The sequence below is a fragment of the Chiloscyllium plagiosum genome, unplaced genomic scaffold (genome assembly GCF_037043375.1).
Source record: "Chiloscyllium plagiosum isolate Xiang-an unplaced genomic scaffold, Cpla_swu_hap1 HiC_scaffold_48, whole genome shotgun sequence".
In the NCBI taxonomy this organism is placed as follows: Eukaryota; Metazoa; Chordata; class Chondrichthyes; order Orectolobiformes; family Hemiscylliidae; genus Chiloscyllium; species Chiloscyllium plagiosum.
This window is the reverse complement of record NW_028270186.1, coordinates 1278304-1299563: the sequence shown is the minus strand read 5'-3', so window position 1 is coordinate 1299563 and position 21260 is coordinate 1278304. Positions and strand designations below refer to the sequence as shown.

At 45.6% G+C, this 21260-nt stretch overlaps 1 long non-coding RNA gene across 1 annotated transcript in view; it reads right to left on the bottom strand.

Annotated features, from left to right (window-relative positions):
• Positions 1-6029: 6029 nt before the first annotated feature.
• Positions 6030-21260, bottom strand: part of LOC122543222 (uncharacterized) — a 210775-nt gene continuing 195544 nt past the window's right edge. The window contains exon 4 of the long non-coding RNA XR_006309964.2: positions 6030-6666. This is a non-coding gene — a long non-coding RNA (uncharacterized LOC122543222). The remainder of the gene's footprint in view (positions 6667-21260) is intronic.

Sequence of the window (21260 nt, the reverse complement as noted above, 5' to 3'; positions counted from 1 at the left end):
GGCTGATCTCACTTTTTGCAAGGAACAGACCATAAAAATCCTTAACACACATGATTGATAAATCCCTAATGGGACCGAACAAAAGGCCAAGGTTTGATGGGATTTCTTTAAGGGGAATTTACAGTCTGTAGGCTTGGAAAATGTTTCCTGCCTCTTCATGCAGCATTGCACTCCTCCAGTGGATCGGTGAGACTTTGTGCTTTCGTTGCTAGAGTGTCTGCATTGCCAGCTTGCCTTCAAAGGCCCTGTGTGGACATATGAGGAAGATGTAGTCTTTTCAGATCACTGTCTCAGGGCAGAGGTGGTTCCTGTTTTGCTTCTTCAAAAGGAGGTCTTTTTGGAAAACTGAAGAGCCACATCCAGACCTCTCAATCAAAGCTGAAGGTTCAGCTCTCCAAGCTCAAATACAGCTGCAGTGTATGCATTGGAAAGTGTGCTCTTTTTTGAGACAGAATCAAAGGCTTAGCACATATCGCTGGTTAATGCATCCTGTGCACTACTGAAAGTGTGTTACATTGTTGGAGGTGCTAACATTTGGTGAGTCAGAACAAAATCATGTTGACATCAGGGTCATTGTCTCCATCTAATGATATTCTGTTGGCCAAGTAAACTAAGGAAGTTATCAATACTTTTAAGCAACCTGTTCAGATGTGTTATGTCATGAGCAGGTCGGACTTGAACACAGATTATCTGGCCCAGAGCTAGGGACCACAATGACCCTTACTCAGGGAGGTGTAACAATAATCTGGACTGCAGATACTCAACTAGAAGGGCTCTCAATGCAGGAGCCTGACACTGGTCCACTTATTGAGAGTGATAGATGAATAATACAGCGATTGGAGATTATTTGTTAAACTCACCCTGCTGCTTCATGTATGTGGTGTTACCAAGCATTTCCTGTATCTGTGCAGCTCAGAGGTCATGACATCACCTCATCCATAACATTCACCCTGGGTATTATGAGCTCCACGTACCAAAGACTGAAACAGGTTCTGCAGTACCGTGTTAGGACATCAGCTACTCACCGTGAGCAATCAGGAGCAGTGCAAGTCTCCATGTGTAGGTGAAGTCTATCCAAGCAAATTTTATATGATGACTGTTTCTAGTCAGAGATAGTGTCAACATTCAACAAACTAAGTTGAATTTGGTGTCAGCAAAACATCCTGAGGAGCCCCACGGAAATATAAATTGAAGAGAATTAAGAACTGTACCATGAGGGCATACTGAGAAAACTGACCAAAAACTGACCAAAAACTGACCAAGGAGCACTTGAAAGAGGAAAGAGAGGTGGAGAGATGCAGGGAAAGGATTCAAGTTTTAGGCTCAGAAAGGTAAAGACAATGGAACCGATGGTGGAGTAATTCAGATCAGAGACATGTGAGAGGCCAGAACTGGTGAAGAACTCAGATCACAAAAGGCTTCTGTACTAATGAAGGGGCACTGGAACTGAAATGTTAACTCTGGTCTCTCTCCACAGGTGCTGCCAGACCTGCTGAGTTTTTCCAGCAATTTCTGGCTTTGTTTCTGATTTTCAGAATCTATTGCTCTTTGTTCTTTTTCACAAAGGATTATTAGGAGAATATTCCAGCTACAGGGAGGAGTTTGGAATAAAGATGAAAATCTTAAAATTGAGGCATTGTCAGACTGGGAGCTGAAATAGGTTGATGAACATCAGGGGGTGAAAGGGGATTGGAAAGGGGTGTGACTTCGGACGAAGGGGGAGAATATTAAACACACTTGTTACTGATTCACACCACTTTGCTGTCAACTCCAACTACTGACATCTGATGAATAGTTAATCCCTCATCATGTCACCGTTGGGCAATAAATATACCGCAAAAATGAAAATATAATGTAACGGAGGAACACGGGTTAATCACAAACAAATTCCAAATGGATATTTTTTGCTGAAGAAGGCATTTGGCAGGCTTGCCTTCATTGGTCAGTGCATCGCATATGGGGGTTGGGAAATCATGTTGAGACTGTACAGGACACTGGTGCGGTAGTGACACTGCATTCATTTTTGATCTCCTGCGATAGGTAGGATGTTGTTAAACTTAGACTGATAGAGTCATAGAGATGTACAGCATGGAAACAGACCCTTCGGTCCAACTCGTCCATGCCGACCAGATATCCCAATCCAATCTAGTCCCACCTGCCAGCACTTGGTCCATATCCCTTCAAAATCTTCCTATTCATATACCCATCCAGATATCTTTTAAATGTTGCAATTGGACTAGCTTCCACCATTTCCTCTGGCAGCTCATTCCATACACGTATCACCCTCTGTGTGAAAAAGTTGCCCCTTCGGTCTCTTTTAAATCTTTCCCCTCTAAATCTGAACCTATGCCCTCACTGTGGGCGGCACGGTGGCACATTAGTTAGCACTGCTGCCTCACAGCACCAGAGACCCGGGTTCAATTGCCACCTCAGGCGACTCTCTGTGTGGAGTTTGCACATTCTCCCCGTGTCTATGTGGGTTTCCTCCAGGTGCTCTGGTTTCCTCCCACAGTCCAAAGATGTGCAGGTTAGGTGAATTGGCCATACTAAATTGCCCGTAGTGTTAGGTAAGGGAATGGGTTTGGGTGGGTTGTGCTTCGGCGGGTCGGTGTGGACTTGTTGGGCCGAAGGGCCTGTTTCCACACTGGAAGTAATCTAATCTAATCTAATCTAATCTAATCTAATTTTAACCTACTGCGAATCCTCTTACAAGGATGCCTTCCTTGAAGAAGCTCTCTTCCTCCCTCTACAAGGATTTCAGTGAGTCCCTCTCTCACTGCACACCCCAGGTCATCTCCTCTGCACAGAAGATCTTAGCCTGCTGGACACACTTTCCTCATTCCTGAAGAAGGGCTTATGCTCGAAACATCGATTCTCCTGTTCCCAGATGCTGCCTGACCTGCTGCGCTTTTCCAGCAACACATTTCCAGCTCTGATCTCCAGCATCTGCAGACCTCACTTTCTCCTCTGATGAAGGGTCATCAAGACTCAAAATATTAGGTTGCTATCTGTCCACAGATTCTGCCTGATCCCAGTGTGAGCTCCAGCCGATTTTGTTTTCAATTCAGAAAGGATTTGAATTGAATTGAATTGAATTCAGAAAGGATTTACAAGGATGTTGCCAGGGTTGAGGGTTTGAGCTATAGGGAGAGGCTGAATAGGTTCAACATTTTTCCCTGGAGCATCCGGTGACCTGACCGAGGTTTTTAAAGTCCTGACCGGTATAGATAGGTTGAATAGCCAAAATCGTTTTCCTAGGGTAGGGGTGTCCAAAACTAGAGGGTATACAGTGAAGGTGAGAGGGGAAAGATTTAAAAGGGGCCTGCGGATAACTTTTTCATGCAGAGCGTGGTGAGAGTATGGAACGAGCTGCCAGAGGAAGTGGTGGAGGCTGGTACAATATCAGCATTTAAAAGAAATCTGGATGGGTATATGAATAGGAAGGGTTTGGAGGGATATGGGCCAAGTGTGGGCAAATGGGACTAGATCTATTTAGGGCATCTGATCAGCATGGACGAGTTGGTCAGAAGGGTCTGTTTCTGTGCTGTATAAAGCTATGAGTACCAACAGAAAGCAGAGATTTCTGTGATTTGTGTGTCAAAACTCAGTTTGAGGTGTTTTCTCTTGGTTTAAAAAAAGTGGTGCAAGGACTCTCTTCCCAAGCCTCACCTTATGGCATTTCTGAAACAGTGAGTGAAGTGACATGTCTCATTTTGGGAAATGACATAAAATGTAAATGGCTCACCTCACACGATGTGGTGGAGCTGCTGTTGGACTGGGGTGGACAAAGTTAAAAATCACACAATACCAGGTTGTAGTCCAATAGGTTTATTTGGAAGGACTAGCTTTTGGAGTGTTGCTCTTTCATCAGGTGGTTGTCAGGTAGCTACTTGCTGGAAACTTGCTGAGGAAAAACAGCTGCTGTTAGAGAACCTCACCTTTTCGTCATTCACTCATGGGTGTCACTTATTGCCTGTCCCTAGTTGCCCCTAAGAAGTATGTACTGATGGAGTGTTGCACTGTCAGAGGATCAGTGCTGAGGGAGTGCTGCACTGCCTCCTTGAACCGCTGCAGTCCATGGCGTGTAGGGATACCCACCAATGTTGCTGAAGAGTGGGTTCCAGGTTTTTGACCCAGCGACACTGAAGGAGCAGCCATATCACTTCACATCAGGATGGTGTGAAGTTTGGAGGGGAACCTGAAGGTGATTGTGTTACCATGTCTCTGAGAGACTGACTCAGGTTGTCAAACACTGAGGACTATTTTCAAAACGCTCGTGTCCTGAATTGATTAGCAATATCTTCATTGGGTTTAAATTACAGTGAGACTGACAACTGTAGGACTTGACATCCCAGAATTCAGCTATGGCTCAGTGCATTGTACTCTCAGAGGTAAAAACAATTACTGCAGATCTGGAAACCAGATTCTGGATTAGTGGTGCTGGAAGAGCACAGCAGTTCAGGCAGCATCCAAGGAGCAGCGAAATCGACGTTTCGGGCAAAAGCCCTTAATCAGGAATAAAGGCAGAGAGCCTGGAGCATGGAGAGATAAGCTAGAGGAGGGTGGGGATGGGGAGAAAGTAGCATAGAGTACAATGGGTGAGTGGGGGAGGGGATGAAGGTGATAGGTCAGGGAGGAGAGGGTGGAATGGATAGGTGGAACCTTCCCCTGCCACCGCAGGAACTGTAAAACCTGCGCCCACACCTCCTCCCTCACCTCTATCCAAGGCCCTAAAGGAGCCTTCCACATCCATCAAAGTTTTACTTGCACATCCACTAATATCATTTATTGTATCCGTTGCTCCCGATGCGGTCTCCTCTACATTGGGGAGACTGGGCGCCTCCTAGCAGAGCGCTTTAGGGAACATCTCCGAGACACCCGCACCAATCAACCACACCGCCCCATGGCCCAACATTTCAACTCCCCCTCCCACTCTGCCAAGGACATGGAGGTCCTGGGCCTCCTTCACCGCCGCTCCCTCACCACCAGACGCCTGGAGGAAGAACGCCTCATCTTCCGCCTCGGAACACTTCAACCCCAGGGCATCAATGTGGACTTCACCAGTTTCCTCATTTCCCCTTCCCCCACCTCATCCTAGTTTCAAACCTCCAGCTCAGCACTGTCCCCATGACTTGCCCGGACTTGTCCTACCTGCCCAGCTCCTTTTCCACCTCTCCACTCCACCCTCTCCTCCCTGACCTATCACCTTCATCCCCTCCCCCACTCACCCATTGTACTCTATGCTACTCTCTCCCCACCCCCACCCTCCTCTAGCTTATCTCTCCACGCTTCAGGCTCTCTGCCTTTATTCCTGATTAAGGGCTTTTGCCCGAAACGTCGATTTCGCTGCTCCTTGGATGCTGCCTGAACTGCTGTGCTCTTCCAGCACCATTAATCCAGCATTGTACTCTCATCTCAACTATAATTAAGAAGAGACGAGTTGTTGATTCTGTCCTACTAATCCACACAATCACAAAAGAATGACTAAGATGACCAATTAAACACATTAACTTTAGTGACTGTAACAAGGTCAGTCCAGTAGAATTCTCATAGAATCTGAGTTCTCAGAGAATTGTGGGGCTGTTAACCAGGGAGCCCTGGCTGACAAACAGAAACAGGAATGTCAAACATCCTGTTCACTCTGAGAGCTGGCTCTGAGGGAGCTCGATCAGTGTCAAGGACTGTGCATGTATGAATAACGGGTGACTTAGTGACAGGATACTGGCCACTGTGGAGTTATTTCATTAACAATCAGGTTTTTTTTAAAAAGGTGTCTATCAACCAGGTTTCTTTCATAAACACAAACTATTAAACATAAACACACACTCTTACATACTCACACACTAACACAGACCCTCACTCAGATACAAGCTCTCTCTCATATGCACACACATACACCCCTCCAACACCCACACACACATCCTATCACAGGCTTATACCCATCACACTCACACACATACATAAACTCTCTCTGTCTCTCCTGTACGCACACACATACAAGTTTATGGGGTGAATCTGTATTTGCAGAATTACATTTTATTTTGCTCAAAAAATGCATAACCTACAGTCAATCCATGTAAGATACTATAAATCCCACTTTAGAAATAGAACCAGTCTGACTCAAGATGGGGACACAGACAGACTTTAATCTCACACCATTAATGCATTGTCTGAGCTGAGATGACACCTATTGTTAGAAAATCTGAAGTTATCTTGAGAATGTGATTTAAAAGGAGTTCTGGGACTTGCATATTAACAAACCAAAACTCGCAAAACCATTCTAAAAGATGAAAGACTTAATCTAAGTTTGTTTAATATATTTCATTCGTATGACACTATAACCTTTTGTGATAAATTCTATGTCTTATGATCCTGCTCCACAACCTCCTGATGAAGGAGCAGCGCTTCGAAAGCTAGTGCTTCCAAATACACCTGTTGGACTGTAACCTGGTGTTGTGTGATTTTTAACGTTGTACATCCCAGTCCAATACTGGCTCCTCCAAATCATGTTCTCCAGGAAGTAACGGAAATGTTTTTGATGACAGTTTATCCTTTGACTGAGCATCAGGATTCACAATCTCTTTATCACTGCCTCCTGCTTTGCTCTGACATCCACCAAATTTTCTGTGCTTTGTGAGTCTTGTCAGGCCCCTCCTAGCTCACACCCTGCAATCAAGAAAGACAGTATATTAATGCAGTCACCCATCTTTCTTATCACACTCTGACACCATTTAATGTAAATGTCTGATAAAGTGTGGACAGTCACTCAGACATGCCTGTCCTTTGCAAAAGCCACCAGTGATCCTCGATGGGAAATCAATTGGTAGGCTTTTTCACAGACCTGACCTGTACACTGTCTAACACGGCACTATCTGTAACTCATTGCCTCTTCCAGAGGCCCAAGAACTTTCACTGTCATTTTAACCTGTTTAGTTCAGCCACCTCCAGTCAAGGGAAAAGGGAAGATTGACAATCAATGCCACATTTCCCAGTATTGGCGACAACCTAAGATTGCATCATGGGCAAATAGAAGCTTCTTGAATCAGTCACGTAAAGGACAGGGACAGGTTAAACTCAATTACACTCCCGGGTAGGAATGTGACTGCATGGTCAGCCAGTCCAGGAATACAGCTTACGACTGACACTCCGACAGTGCGATGGCACCCCCTTATCACTGACCATCTGACAATCCAGCAGTCCCTCAGCACTGATCCTCTGACAGTGCAGCACTCCATCAGTACATAGAACATAGAAAGATACAGTTCAGAACAGGCCCTTTGGCCCATGATGTTGTGCTGAGACTTAATCCTAATGTAAAATATAGTAACTTAACCTACGCACCCCTCAACTCACTGCTATCCATGTGCATGTCCAGCAGTTGCTTAAACGTCCCCAATGACTTCACTTCCACCACCTCAACTGGCAACGCATTCCATGCATTCACAACTCTCTGCATAAAGAGAGTATTGACTGTCTGATAGTGCAGTACTCCCTCAGTACTGTCCCTCTGACAGTGCAGTACTCCCTCAGTACTGTCCCTCTGACAGTGCAGCACTTCAACAGTACTGTCCCTCTGACAACGAAGAGCTCCATCTCTCATTGTAAATTGTTCTCCCTCAACCACTATCAGTAAAGTAGATTATCTGGTCATTATCTGAGAGCTGATTCTGGATGTTTTCTGTGCACAAATGCCCGCAATAAATTATAATGATGACTAAACTTCAAAACGTACACTGCCAGAAGGGGCTATAGGACAAAGATTCCTGATGAAGAGATTATCTTTGAAACATCAACTCTCCTGTTCCTCCGATGCTGCCTGACTGACTGTGCTTTTCCAGCACCATACTTCTTGACTACAAGACAGAGATGATCCACTTGAAACTTGTGATCATGGCCCTGGTCATTCATGGCCTTCATGGTCCAACAGCCAACATGTCTGTGTAGTGATCGCATTGGGCTGATATCTCAAGTGGATACACTTGATGGAAGCACAAGTTTGTCCCCCAAATTTTTTATTGCATGTTTCAGTATGTTTAATATTTATTTTATTATCTCAGGCATTGCTTGGAATGTGTGCTGGGCAGCATGATCACAAGTGATAACTTTTGCAGCACTGAGGGCTTGGTGTGCTGCTCACCAGCCAAGACATTTCAAAAGAATAATTCCAAAGTTTTCCAATGGCCTTCCCTTTCCTTTTGTAAAGTACGAGCCTTGAAACAACAGCAGGAAGTACTTCTGTCGCTTGGGGAGCTTTTCAATTTAAAAAAAAGTCTTGGGAAAGTCTGTGAGCTGGATATGTTTAAGCATCTGGCAGGAAATTAATTGTGAAAGAGTTTTCTTTGTACATTTACAGATGCTCTTGATTCCCTCCCACTCTGAGACAGCTTCAATCCTCAGAGCAGCATCAGAAGTCCCACCCACTAGATATCCAGCTCGTTGAGTGACAGTGAGAAACCCCAGTAACCCCAGGTTTTATTCAAGCCCTGCCCTCCCCTGGGATATCATGGGCTGGCAACGTTTCCTGTAACTGGGGAGGAAGACAGGAGGGAAGAGTTTGACAATGAGACAGTCGTTGTGCTGGGTCACTGCTCTGTCCCTCTGGGCTGGGAATTGGGGGTAGGTTTGAAGTGCTCAGAACACTCCCACCACCCATTCCCAAAGGAAAGCTGGCTGCATCGGACTCAGTCATTGGAAAGCCATCTCACAGCGGTGGGAATGCTGTCCCCTCAGTGGGAAGTCATCTCATCCTTAGGAGCTACCAGACAGTCTCCGTCAGCCCCAGTAGAACCGGAGGTCAGTAGTGAACATTGCCAGGACCATAGGAAGAGGAGGGAGGAATGTAATGGTGTTCCCAAGAAGCTAGGTTGGACGTTTTCAGGGTGGGAAAGGTTCCTGAAACCTTGACAGGGTTGATAGGACCAGTTTCTATCATCCAGGCAGGCGGTGTGGAAGGTCTGGGCAGAGTAACATCGTGGGAGTACTTCCAGGAGAAAGAGTGGACTGCAGATGCTGGAGCTCAAAGTCGACAGTGTGGTGCTGGGACAGTAGGTCAGGCAGCATCCGAGGAGCAGGAGAATCGACGTTTGGGCATGAATAGGGGTATTCATCAGGAATAGGGGTACTTCTGTAGAGCATCAGTGCCCCCTTTCTTCCTGCCTTTATTCAGTGGCCTTTAAATACAGCCTCCCCACTCTTACCTGCCAGCTGCAATATAACACTGGCAGCATTTCATTGTGGTCACCGAACTTGTTAACAAGTGTAACTGTTTGTTAATGATCTGTTTTGAATACTGGCGTATGGGCTGTGCACTTCACTGCACACTTTGCTCGTGTGAGGGTGAACTTGGGAGTGAGCAGCAAGAGGGTGGGTGAGCAAGCCAACCTATTTCAGACAACCTTCCTGCTGGAAACACCACTGGGCATCACTGACTGAGCCAGCCCCAGTTGTCCTGGACATGGTGGCAGAGTGGTCAACCACTTCATTTATTGTGATACAGGAACTCCTACAATGTCCTTAGGGGTTTTGATCCAGTGAACTGAAGGAACGATGATATGTTTCCAAGCTTGGAGGGGAACCTGCCGCTTCAGGTGTTCCCATGCAACTGTAGCCCTTGTCCATCTCAGTGCGAGAAGTTGTGTGTTTGGAAGCTGCTGTCAAAGGAGCTTTGATGAATTTCCGCAGTGCACTTTGTAGATACTGCGCACTGCTGCTACTGAGCGTCGGTGGTGGTGACAATGGATACTTATCGAAGTGCTGCCGATCTTTGTCCTGAATGGTGTCAAGCTTCTTGAGTATTGTTGGAGCTGCCCCCATCCAGTCAAGTGTGGGTATTCCATCATAATCCTAAAAAGGGCGTTATAGATAGTGGACAGATACCTTTTGAATGCCCAGTTTTGGGTTGCTAGATTTGATTAAAATATATTGCAGTAATGCCACACAACACAATGGAAGATAACCTCAATGTGAAGGTGGGACTTTATCTCCACAAGAAATATGCAGTAGTCACTTCTCGTAATACCATCATGGAGAGACATACATGTAGCAGACAGACTGGTGGGAATCAGGTCAAGTGTGCTTGGTGGTTGGCTGCTCCCTCACCATGTATGCTGACCCACTCTCGCAGTTATGTCCTTTAGGATTTGACCAGCTCAGTCAGTTGTGATGCTACCGAGCCACTCTCAGTGATGAACATTACAGCAACTATGAGTCAATCAATCAGGATGGCATCAAAGACTAAGGGGCATTGGTGAAGCAGATGGGCTTTTAATACAATTGACAATAGGTTAGATTTTTAGATTAGATTCCCTACAGTGTGGAAACAGGCCCTTCAGCCCAACAAGTCCACACCGACCCTCCGAAGAGAAACCCACCCCCCCCTATGTTTACCCCTGACTGATCCACCTCACACTAGTGGGCAATTTAGCCTGGCCAATTCACCTAACCTGCATGTCTTTGGACTGTGGGAGGAAAGCAGAGCACCTGGAGGAAGCCCACGCAGACACAGGGAGAATGTGCAAACTCCACACAGACAATTTCCCAAGGTTCATGGTTGCCATTCAGACTAGCTTTCGATTTAATAATTGAATTAAAATGTCACCATCTGCCTTGGATCTCTGGATTATTAGTTCAGTGGTATTATCACTTTTTCACTGCCTCCCCCCCACCCCACCCATCCAAGGTGCTTCGGACCCAGACAGCGATAGGTACAGCAGACAAAGGTGGAGCAATTAAAATCAGAGATGCTGAAGAGGTGAGAAAGAAAGGACTGCAGAGGTTTCAGAGGGTTTCAGAGACGGAAGACATTACAGAGGAGAAAGGATGAGATCAGGGAGAGATCCAGGAGCAGTGGAAATCGAATGGCTGGCCATGATGTGAGACCATTGCTGAAGGAACCATAGAAACGGTACTCTGTCCGGTTGTATGTGAATGGGATCCAAAGTACATGGGCACATGAATTAGGACTAGGGAGAGGGTGCTCAGCCCCTCCAGCCTGTTCCTCTCTTCATCCGTTCATGGCTGACCTCCTTGTTTATCAAGCATACATCTAACTCTGTCTTTTGAAGATCTAAAGACTCAGCTTCCGCTGCCTTTTGAGGAAGACAGTCAGTGAGGCCGTGATCACAGATAAAACCAGCACAGAGCAACAGAGGTGTCCTTGTGGGGAACTGACTCTTAGCCCCTCAGGATCCTTGCTGCTGCCAACCTTCACTGATGGGCTAGTCTCAGTCCTTGAATAAAAGACATGTCTGTTACATTTTCAGGTGGAGCACTGGGTCCCACATCCCATGGGCAGCCCTTCCTGACCTATTCACTGATAAATAAAAATGTGAGGGTAAGATGAGAAGGGGAGAAAGTGAGGACTGCAGATGCTGGAGATCAGAGCTGAAAATGTATTGCTGGAAAAGCGCAGCAGGTCAGGCAGCATTCAGGGAACAGGAGAATCGACGTTTCGGGTATAAGCCCTTCTTCAGGAATGAGGAAAGTGTGTCCAGCAGGCTAAGATAAAAGGTAGGGAGGAGGGACTTGGGGGAGGGGCGTTGGAAATGCGATAGGTGGCAAGACGTCAAGGTGAGGGCCACAAGGGATGAACTCGGATTTCACCAGTTTCCTCATTTCCCCTCCCCCCACCTTGTCTCAGTCAAATCCATCGAACTCAGCACCGCCTTCCTAACCTGCAATCTTCTTCCCGACCTCTCCGCCCCCACCCTAGTCTGACCTATCACCCTCACTTTGACCTCTTTCCACCTATCGCATTTCCAACGCCCCTCCCCCAAGTCCCTCCTCCCTACCTTTTATCTTAGCCTGCTGGACACACTTTCCTCATTCCTGAAGAAGGGCTTATGCCCGAAACGTCGATTCTCCTGTTCCCTGGATGCTGCCTGACCTGCTGCGCTTTTCTAGCAACACAGTTTCAGCTAAGATGAGAAGGGGGATGGGGGTCGGTGCAAGGAATAGAAACTTGGCACCAACTCCTTGTTGACCCTCCAGTGGGATGCCCACCCAGCCTCTCGGGTCTGACAGAGTTAAAAGCAGCCCCATTTTACAAATGGTGACATGAACGTGAAGCACATCCCGACATGCTGAGTGGGCGAAAGTGTTACAGAAATGCAACTTCATTTCCTTCCTATTCCCAGGGATTCTCACTTCACAGAGAACCCAAATTCCTGCTGGCAAACATTACACCTAAGTGACAAGTTACACCCCATGAAGAACAGAAGGTCTCAATCTTCCCTGTGACATTTATATCTTTGATTGCAGGTTCAAAATACCTCCGTGGACAGAAAGCCCTGAAAATGCATAAGTCAGCAATGCAGAACATTTGAGGGACAAAAGTGAGGGAAATGGCCCAATATTTCTCCTTCTGTAAATGTGTTAATCTGAACAGAGGAAGCACATTTCAAATAACAGTTTATAAAATACTATTTCTTTCCCTTAACTGGGGGAAGCTGAGGCACTGATGAAAAGCAAATGTTCTGACATCAATCTTGTGTACAATTTATTGTCCAGCTGCAATTCCATAACACTTCATGCCGGGAATTTTTAATTGCCCCCTCCACACCCCTCGACCAGTCCTTAGCTATGTATAGAGAGATACTCACTTTGAAAAGAAGCCCACCCTGAGCACAAATATTTCAGCACAAACTCAAATTTTGGCTCAGCAATTTAAGGCAGAGACTAGCTGGAAGTGAAGTACACACTGGCTTCTATTTAGTCAGATGGAATTTCTTTTTGATCTAACTCATTGCACATTAAGGACAGAAAGAGAGAGAGAGAGAGACCACGGTTTAGAAGTTGCAGGGAGAAACGCAGATACAGAGGAGCTGGGTTTAAGGCCATTCAGCCCCTCTGGCCTGTTCTACCATTGAAGATCAAGTATGGTCATCCACCACCAAATTACTTTCCTGAGCTACCCTTCCATGTCATTCCTATCTAGAATTCTTTTGAGCTCTGTCTTGAAAACACAGGGAAGTTCTTTCCAAAGCAATTCCATCTACTGTCAATTTGCTTTTGGTGTGTTAAACTCAGGACGCCCAAAGAAGTAAATTTTTATTTAATACCTTCATTTTGTTCGTTAAAATTAGAGACAATAAGTGTTATCTGGCTAATGTGATTAGGTGGCAATAGGGTGGGTTTACCTTTTGGGCCCCAACAGACTTCCACTGTACATTATGACTGGGCTTCTACAGCCAGCGGGGGCACAGAATTACAAAGGTTCACTCACTATTGAGTGAAGAAATCCCACCTCACTTCGTATTTAAATGGACTGGCCCTTATTCTGAGACACCCATCTCTGCACAGTCAGAGGATACACCCTTGCTGCATGCAACCTGCCTGGCTCTTTAAGAACTTTTCAAGTTTCAATGAAATTACCTCCCATTCTTCTAAAACTAATGAATACAGGCCCAGTTTCCTCAATCTCTCCTCACAGTACAATCCCATGAATTAGTCTGGTGATCTTGTGAACCCCAGTTGCACTTCCTTTTTGTTAAGTATATCCTTCCTTCAGTAAGGTGACCAAAGCAGTACACAATACTCCCAGTGCAATCTTGCCAGGGTTCTGGACAATTGAAGCAAGACATCTTTGCTGAAATTCATGTATGACAAAGGCCATTATGTCACTTGTATTCCTAACAGTTTCTCCACCTGCACTTGATGTTTCCCACATACAAGAACACCGAGGTCCCGTTGTATATTAACATTTTGCAAACCCTCCCCATTTCTGAAATACCTGGAAGCTTTGTTCCTCCTGTCAAACATCACACTCAGTCACAGTGTATTCCATTAGCCATTTTCTTTCCCCCTCACTCAGCCTGTCTAAATCCCCCTGGAGCATCTTTGTATCATCTTATAACAGGCATTACCACTTAGTCTGTGTTATTCACAAATGTGAAAATATTACTTTTGGTGCAAAAATCGAAATCATTGATCCAGATTGTGAAAACTGTGGGTCCAGTTCCTGATCCTTGCAGTACCTCACCAGTCACAACCTGCTAACCTGGCAATGACCTATTCATTCAGAGATCATAGATTCTCTACAGTGTGGAAACAGGCCCTTCGGCCCAACAAGTCCACAGTGACCCTCCGTAGAGTAACCCACCCAGACCCATTCCCCTCCCTTATTACTCGACATTTCCCCCTACCTAATGCACCTAACCTAAACATCCCTGGGCACAATGAGCAATTTAGCATGGTCAATTCACCTAACCTGCACATCTTTGGACTGCAGGAGGAAACGCATGCAGACACGGGGAGAACGTGCAAATGCTGTACAGCCCAAGGTGGGAATTGAACCCAGGTCCCTGGTGCTGTGAGGCAGCAATGCTAACCACTGAGCCACCATGTCACCCATTCCTACTCAATATTCTTCCTCTCAACCAATACTCACTCAATGTAAGTATTTGAGCAAATATTCCAGGTGCTATAATTTTGTTTACAAACCTCCAAGGTGGGAACTTGCCAAAAGCTTTCCCAAAATACAAACACACTACATCGATTGATTTGTCCATATTGACATATTTGGAAAGGCAAGGACTGATTAGGGATAGTCAACATGGCTTTGTGCGTGGGAAATCATGTCTCACAAACTTGATTGAATTATTTTGAAGAAGTAACAAGAGGATTGATGAGGGCAGAGCAGTAGATGTGACCTACATGGACTTCAGTCATGCATTTGATAAAGTTCCCCATGGGAGACTGGTTAACAAGGTTAGAGCTCACGGAATACAGGGAGAACTAACCATTTGGAGACAAAACTAGCTCAAAGGTAGAAGACAGAGGGTGGTGGTGGAGGGTCATTTTTCAGACTGGAGACCTGTGACCAGTGGAGTGCCACAAGGATTGGTGCTGAGCCCGCTGCTTTTCATCATTTATATAAATGATTTGGATGTGAGCTAAGAGGTATAGTCAGTAAATTTGCAGATGACACCAAAATTGGAGGTGTCGTGGACAGCGAAGAAGGTTACCTCAGATTACAACAGGATCTTGACCAGATGGGCCAAAGGGCTGAGAAATGGCAGATGGAATTTAATTCAGATAAATGCGAGGTACTACATTTTGGGAAAGTGAATCTTAGCAGGACTTATACCCTTCATGGTACGGCCCTAGGGAGTGTTGCTGAACAAAGAGACCTTGGAGTGCAGGTTCATAGCTCCTTGAAAGTACAGTTGCAGGTAGATAGGATAGTGAAGAAGGTGTTTGGTATGCTTTCCTTTATTGGTCAGAGTATTGAGTACAGGAGTTGGGAGGTCAGGTTGCGTCTGTACAGGACATTGGTTAGGCCACTGTTGGAATATTGCGTGCAATTCTGGTCTCCTTCCTATCGGGAAGATGTTGTGAAACTTGAAAGGGTTCAGAAAAGATTTACAAGGATATTGCCAGGGCTGGAGGATTTGAGCTATAGGGAGAGGCTGAACAGGCTGGGGCTGTTTTCCCTGGAGCGCGGGGAGGCTGAGGGGTGATCTTATAAAGGTTTATAAAATCATAAGGGGCATTGATAGGATAAACAGACAAAGTCTCTTCCCTGGAGTAGGGGAGGCCAGAACTAGAGGGCATAGACAATAGACAATAGGTGCAGGAGTAGGCCATTCTGCCCTTCGAGCCTGCACCACCATTCAATATGATCATGGCTGATCATCCTCAATCAGTATCCTGTTCCTGCCTTATCCCCATAACCCTTGATTCCACTATCCTTAAGAGCTCTGTCCAACTCTTTCTTAAATGAATCCAGAGAGTGGGCCTCCACTGCCCTCTGGGGCAGAGCATTCCACACAGCCACCACTCTCTGGGTGAAGAAGTTTCTCCTCATCTCTGTCTTAAATGGCTTATCCCTTATTTTTAAGCTGTGTCCTCTGGTTCGGCACTCACCCATCAGCAGAAACATGTTTTCTGCCTCCAGAGTGTCCAATCCTTTAATAATCTTATACGTCTCAATCAGATCCCCTCTCAGCCTTCTAAACTCAAGGGTATACAAACCCAGTCGCTCCAATCTTTCAGTGTAAGACAGTTCCGCCAATCCGGGAATTGACCTCATGAACCTACGCTGCACTCCCTCAATAGCCAGATTGTCTTTCCTCAAATTTGGAGACCAAAACTGCGCACAATATTCCGAGTGCGGTCTCACCAGGGCCCTGTACAGCTGCAGAAGGACCTCTTTGCTTCTGTACTCAATCCCTCTTGTTATGAAGGCCAGCATGCTATTAGCCTTCTTCACTACCTGCTGTACCTGCATGCTTACCTTCATTGACTGGTGTACAAGAACACCTAGATCTTGTTGTACTGCCCCTTTACCTAACTTGACTCCATTTAGGTAGTAATCTGCCTTCCTGTTCTTGCCACCAAAGTGGATAACCATACATTTATCCACATTAAACTGCATCCGCCATGCATCCGTCCACTCCCCTAGCCTGTCCAGATCACCCTGTAATCTCCTAACATCCTCCTCACATTTCACCCTGCCACCCAGCTTTGTGTCATCAGCAAATTTGCTAATATTACTTTTAATACCTTCAGCTACATCATTAATGTACACTGTAAAAAGCTGCGGTCCCAGTACTGATCCCTGCGGTACCCCACTGGTCACTGCCTGCCATTCTGAAAGGGAGCCGTTTATCACTACTCTTTGCATAGGTTTAGGGTGAGTGGGGAAAGATATAAAAGAGACCTAAGGGGCAACTTTTTCACCTAAGGGTGGTACATGTATGGAATGAGCTGCCAGAGGAAGTGGTGGAGGCTGGTGCAATTACAACATTTATGAGGCATTTGGATGGGTATATGAATAGGAAGGGTTTGGAGGGATATGGGCCGGGTGCTGGCAGGTGGGACTAGATTGGGTTGGGATATTTGGTCGGCATGGACGGGTTGGACCGAAGGGTCTGTTTCTGTGCTGGACATCTCTATGACTCTCTGACCCTATTGGCAACATTTGCAGAAGACTCCAACAGGTTTTGTGATTTCCCGTTTGTGATTCCGCACAATCAGGTCATTATTATCTCAGTGCCCAGTTATCACACCCTTTTGAATAGATTCTGGTATTTTCACCATTGCTGACATCGGGCTAACAGTGGGGTTACATTTGCAAATTTCCACTCTGTAAGGCTGACGAGCAGATGTAATTGGCAGGCTGGAGATTTAGATCAGAACAAGTGAGCTTACGTTTAAAATGAAAATGATTTTTAATAAACCTGAAAACAACAGATATTGGGGTACATGGAGAGCACAATGCTGTGACAGAGGTCAGGCTGAATGGCAGAGAAGACGCGATGTATTCAGGGGGTACATTTGGGCATTCTGAGCTGATTTCAGAAAGCACCTCTAAACAAAAGAGAATTGAAAGCTGGAACCGTCTCCCTCAGGCATCTGGTGAGTTTGGGGTTCATTTCAAAACATTTCAAAACTGGGACTGACAGATTTTTAAGAGAGGAAAGGCTTTCGTACAAAAGCATAGCATCGAACAGCTCAAAGTGATTTCCGGTCAATTAAATATGTGTTAAAATGTTGTCCCTATTACAGAGTCAATTTTTACACTGCAGTAACCAACCAAGTAAGCTGCCTCGTTGCTTTCAGGATTAATGTTGATCAGGACATGAGGGAGAATTCCTCGGTATTCTCGCAGCATATAGATTTTACAATAACCTGAGAGGTTAGACAGGGCATCATGTTAATGTGCAATCTGAGAGACAGCATCTCTGACAGTGCAGCACTCACTCTGGACTGCAGTAGGTTTGGGGCTCAGTCTCTCACGTTAGAGTTGAACCCAGAGGAAAGGATACTACCCTCTGATTCCTTTTGTCACAAAAAGAGAATGTGATAGTCTAACAACTTCACTTGCAGCATTAGTGGCTCCACAACAAGTTTCTGAGTGTCCACTTGTCCAGAGCAGAGACAAACCTACGTACTCTCCTCGCCAGACGATTGTAATCAGTTTCTCGCTGGTCTCCATTTTCCATCTTCGGTAACTTACAGCTGATGAGAAACTCTCACACTCTACCTCCCATCACATCCATTTATTTAATCTCCATGTGCTCACACTGACCCATTTTGGGACCTAGTCCAGTGACAGCTCAATTTCAAAGTTCTCCAACTTGTTTTAAAGTCTGTCCATTGCCTCCCCATTTCACTACAACAACCTCCCCCAGCCCAACAACCCTTCAAAACCTCTGTGACTCTCCAATTCTGACCTCTGAACAGTTTTCTGATTTTAATTGCTCCACTTTAGTGGCCGTGCTTTTAATGGCTAAGCTCTCGAAGACCCTCCCACAACCACTCATTGTTCTGACCTGTCTGAAAATACTATTTAGAAATGATCCCATTTACCAATCAGGGCTAATACCACTTTAATATCTTGCTCAGTGTTAGGGTTTTTATCGAATAATACTGGTGTGTCACATAGAAGTTTTATAATGTTACAGGTGCAATGTAAATGTAAGTTTTTGTTGTTGCTAATGAAGACCTGAGGAGATTCTGCTGAGGCTCCAGAAACAGCCCAATCGTTTAGCTCGCGGGACACAACATGAACTGCTGCTCAGGGGACAGGCCCGGGCTAAGATGGAAACTCAGAGCTTCTTGCATCAGCTCAATAGTCAGGTTATTGAGAGGTCAGCTGGAGATCTGGCTGGAGCCCTTGTGCTGTCGGTCACCCACTGGGCCTGAGCATGACTGATGTACGGCCTATCACAAGCCAAATAACTGGCTGTTTTTTTCAAGCTGAGGAGGGTCGATGGTCTGGAATTCCTTCAACGTTTTTGAGATGCAGCTCAATGTACCTTTGACATTAACACAGTTATATGCATATAGCCATGTAATAGCACAGATTGACTACTGCATGTTCATTTATGTCCTTTCAGACAGTTTTGCATTTATGTAGTGCCTTACATAGTGTTGCACTGGGAGTGTGACTATCGGTCATGAGTTCAAAATTGAGTTGGAGAGTCATCGAGTCATACAGCACGGAAACAGACCCTTTGGTCTAACTCGTCTGTGCCGACCAGATATCCTAAATTAATCAAGTCTCCTTTGCCAGCATTTGGCCCATATCCCTCTAAACCCTTCATATTTATATACCCAACCTTTTACAAGATGCCTTGTAAATCTATTTTTGCACACTTTCCCGTTTAATAATGGCCTTCCTACAGCAGGGCAACCAAATGTGGCCTGACCAATGTTTTGTATAGATGTAACATAGAACATAGAATGTTGTGATATCCCACCTCCTTGACTCATTGATCTGACCGACGAAGGCAAGCATGTCAAATGCCTTCTTCACCCCTATTATAACATTGCTGACGGGTCAAAGTCTCACTGCCATCAACAGGGCACAAGTCAGGAGTGTGGTGGAATACTCCCCACTTGCCTGGATGGGCACAGCTCCAACAACACCCAAGAAGCTTGACACCATCCTGGGCAAAGCAGTCCACTTGATTGGTACCCTCGCCATGAATGTCCATTCCCTCCACCGCTGATGTTCAGCAGCAGCAGTCTGTGTCATCTACAACATGCACTCCAGAAATTCACCATTCCTTAGATTGTGGCTTCCAAACCCACAGCCAGTATCACCTAGAAGGACGAGGGCAGCAGATATACGGGAACACCACGCACTAGCCCTAACCCTCCCAGTCATTCACCATCCGCACGTGTAAATATGTTGCCGTTCTTTCAGCATTGCTTGGTCAACGTCCTGGAATTCCTTCCCAGGTGTCACTACGGGCTGATCGACATAATTGGGTTCAAAGGTCAGTAGGAATGGGTAACAAACGCTGGTCCAGACAGGCAGTGACATCACCATCTTCTGAGTCAATAAAAAAGAAATTCATGTGGAACATACACATCGGCACAGTCAACAGTTGGTGAGTGGTTTGTTGATGCCATGTAATTTCAAAATGATTGTGCAACATTAACTTGTCAGCTTTTTCTATATTTACATGTCCAAGTGTCAGGAGAACAATCATTGCGAGTTTTCCTTTTTTCCAGCTCAGGCATTGTTGTTTTGGTGATAGTGATGAGGGGGGGTTTAGTTTCGGCTGGGTACAGGCAGGTGGAGCCAAATGGATCTACTTCCTTGTATCTTGTCTTTCACATCCTGCTGTTCCAGTTTTCTGCTGTGTTGACTGAATGGACATTTCAGCTCAGCTTTGGCAGCCAATGGGGTAGGAACTAACCTTCTCATGTGCGAGCTGGTCACCCCTCGATTTAACTGTGCATATCTGTCTGCACGTTTGGTATACATTCTCTGTCAGTACGTCTGACTAATCCCAGCTCTCAAATCACATCACTGTCCCAGCCCACATGCTTCTGGAAGGTTCAGTCATGCTTTTGTCACCTCATAACAAATGTATAGCATATATCTGACTGGGTTAGCCTCGCACCATCTACACTTTGTAAACATGAGCTCACAGTAAAACTTGACACCAGTAGAACTAACAAGTAACCCAAGAGGAAGATATCAGCAGAGATTATTTAAAGTCTAGCCAAAGGGTGGCTTTGGAGGAGGATCTTAAAAGAGAAGAGAGGGGAGATTTATGACAGAAAATGACAGACCAAAGCAAATCATAGATGTACAACAGAGAAGAATCAGCAGAATCCACAGGTTTGTCAGAGTTTAAAGGTTGGGTTATAGACACAGGAAGGGGTGAAATCACTGAGGCATTAACACAAGAATTAAGAAGAGGCATTAAAACACTCCTGCTCAATGTTTCCTGCTCTGATGAGGTTACACAGGTCAAGATGACCATGATGGAGATGATACAGGCAGGCTCTTGATGTGTGAGCCTTGAATGACCCCAACCCACCACCTCCCTCCAAACAACCCACACGTAACAATCAATCAAGCCAGGTGCAAAGGACAATTCTGTTGCTAATCCATCGTGACTGTTTAACCTGAGCAAGTGCACTGACAGTGACCCCAAGCCCAAGCTAAAACAGGTCAACTCGCATTTTGGCCTTAGCCCATGCTCAGCAGGGGAAGCAAGCTTTGATTTTGTTGTAATTTAAGAACACTGATTAATCATGCTCTTGACTGAATGGATGCATAACTGGCTGTCACACTCGCAGAGTCCAAAGGGTGCCCTTTGATCTGATGGATGGGGGGTGGCCTTTGATGTGTCTGATGGATTACTTGTTGCCTTGGCAGACAGGTGTTTTTCTTTTCTCTTGAACACCGCTCCCCTTTGAACCTTGTTACCTACTGCAGTCAAAACTCGGTGCAGAATTGGGCCTTGCACAAGAAACTTCAAATTCCAATCAAATAGACTGAGCTCCAAACAAAG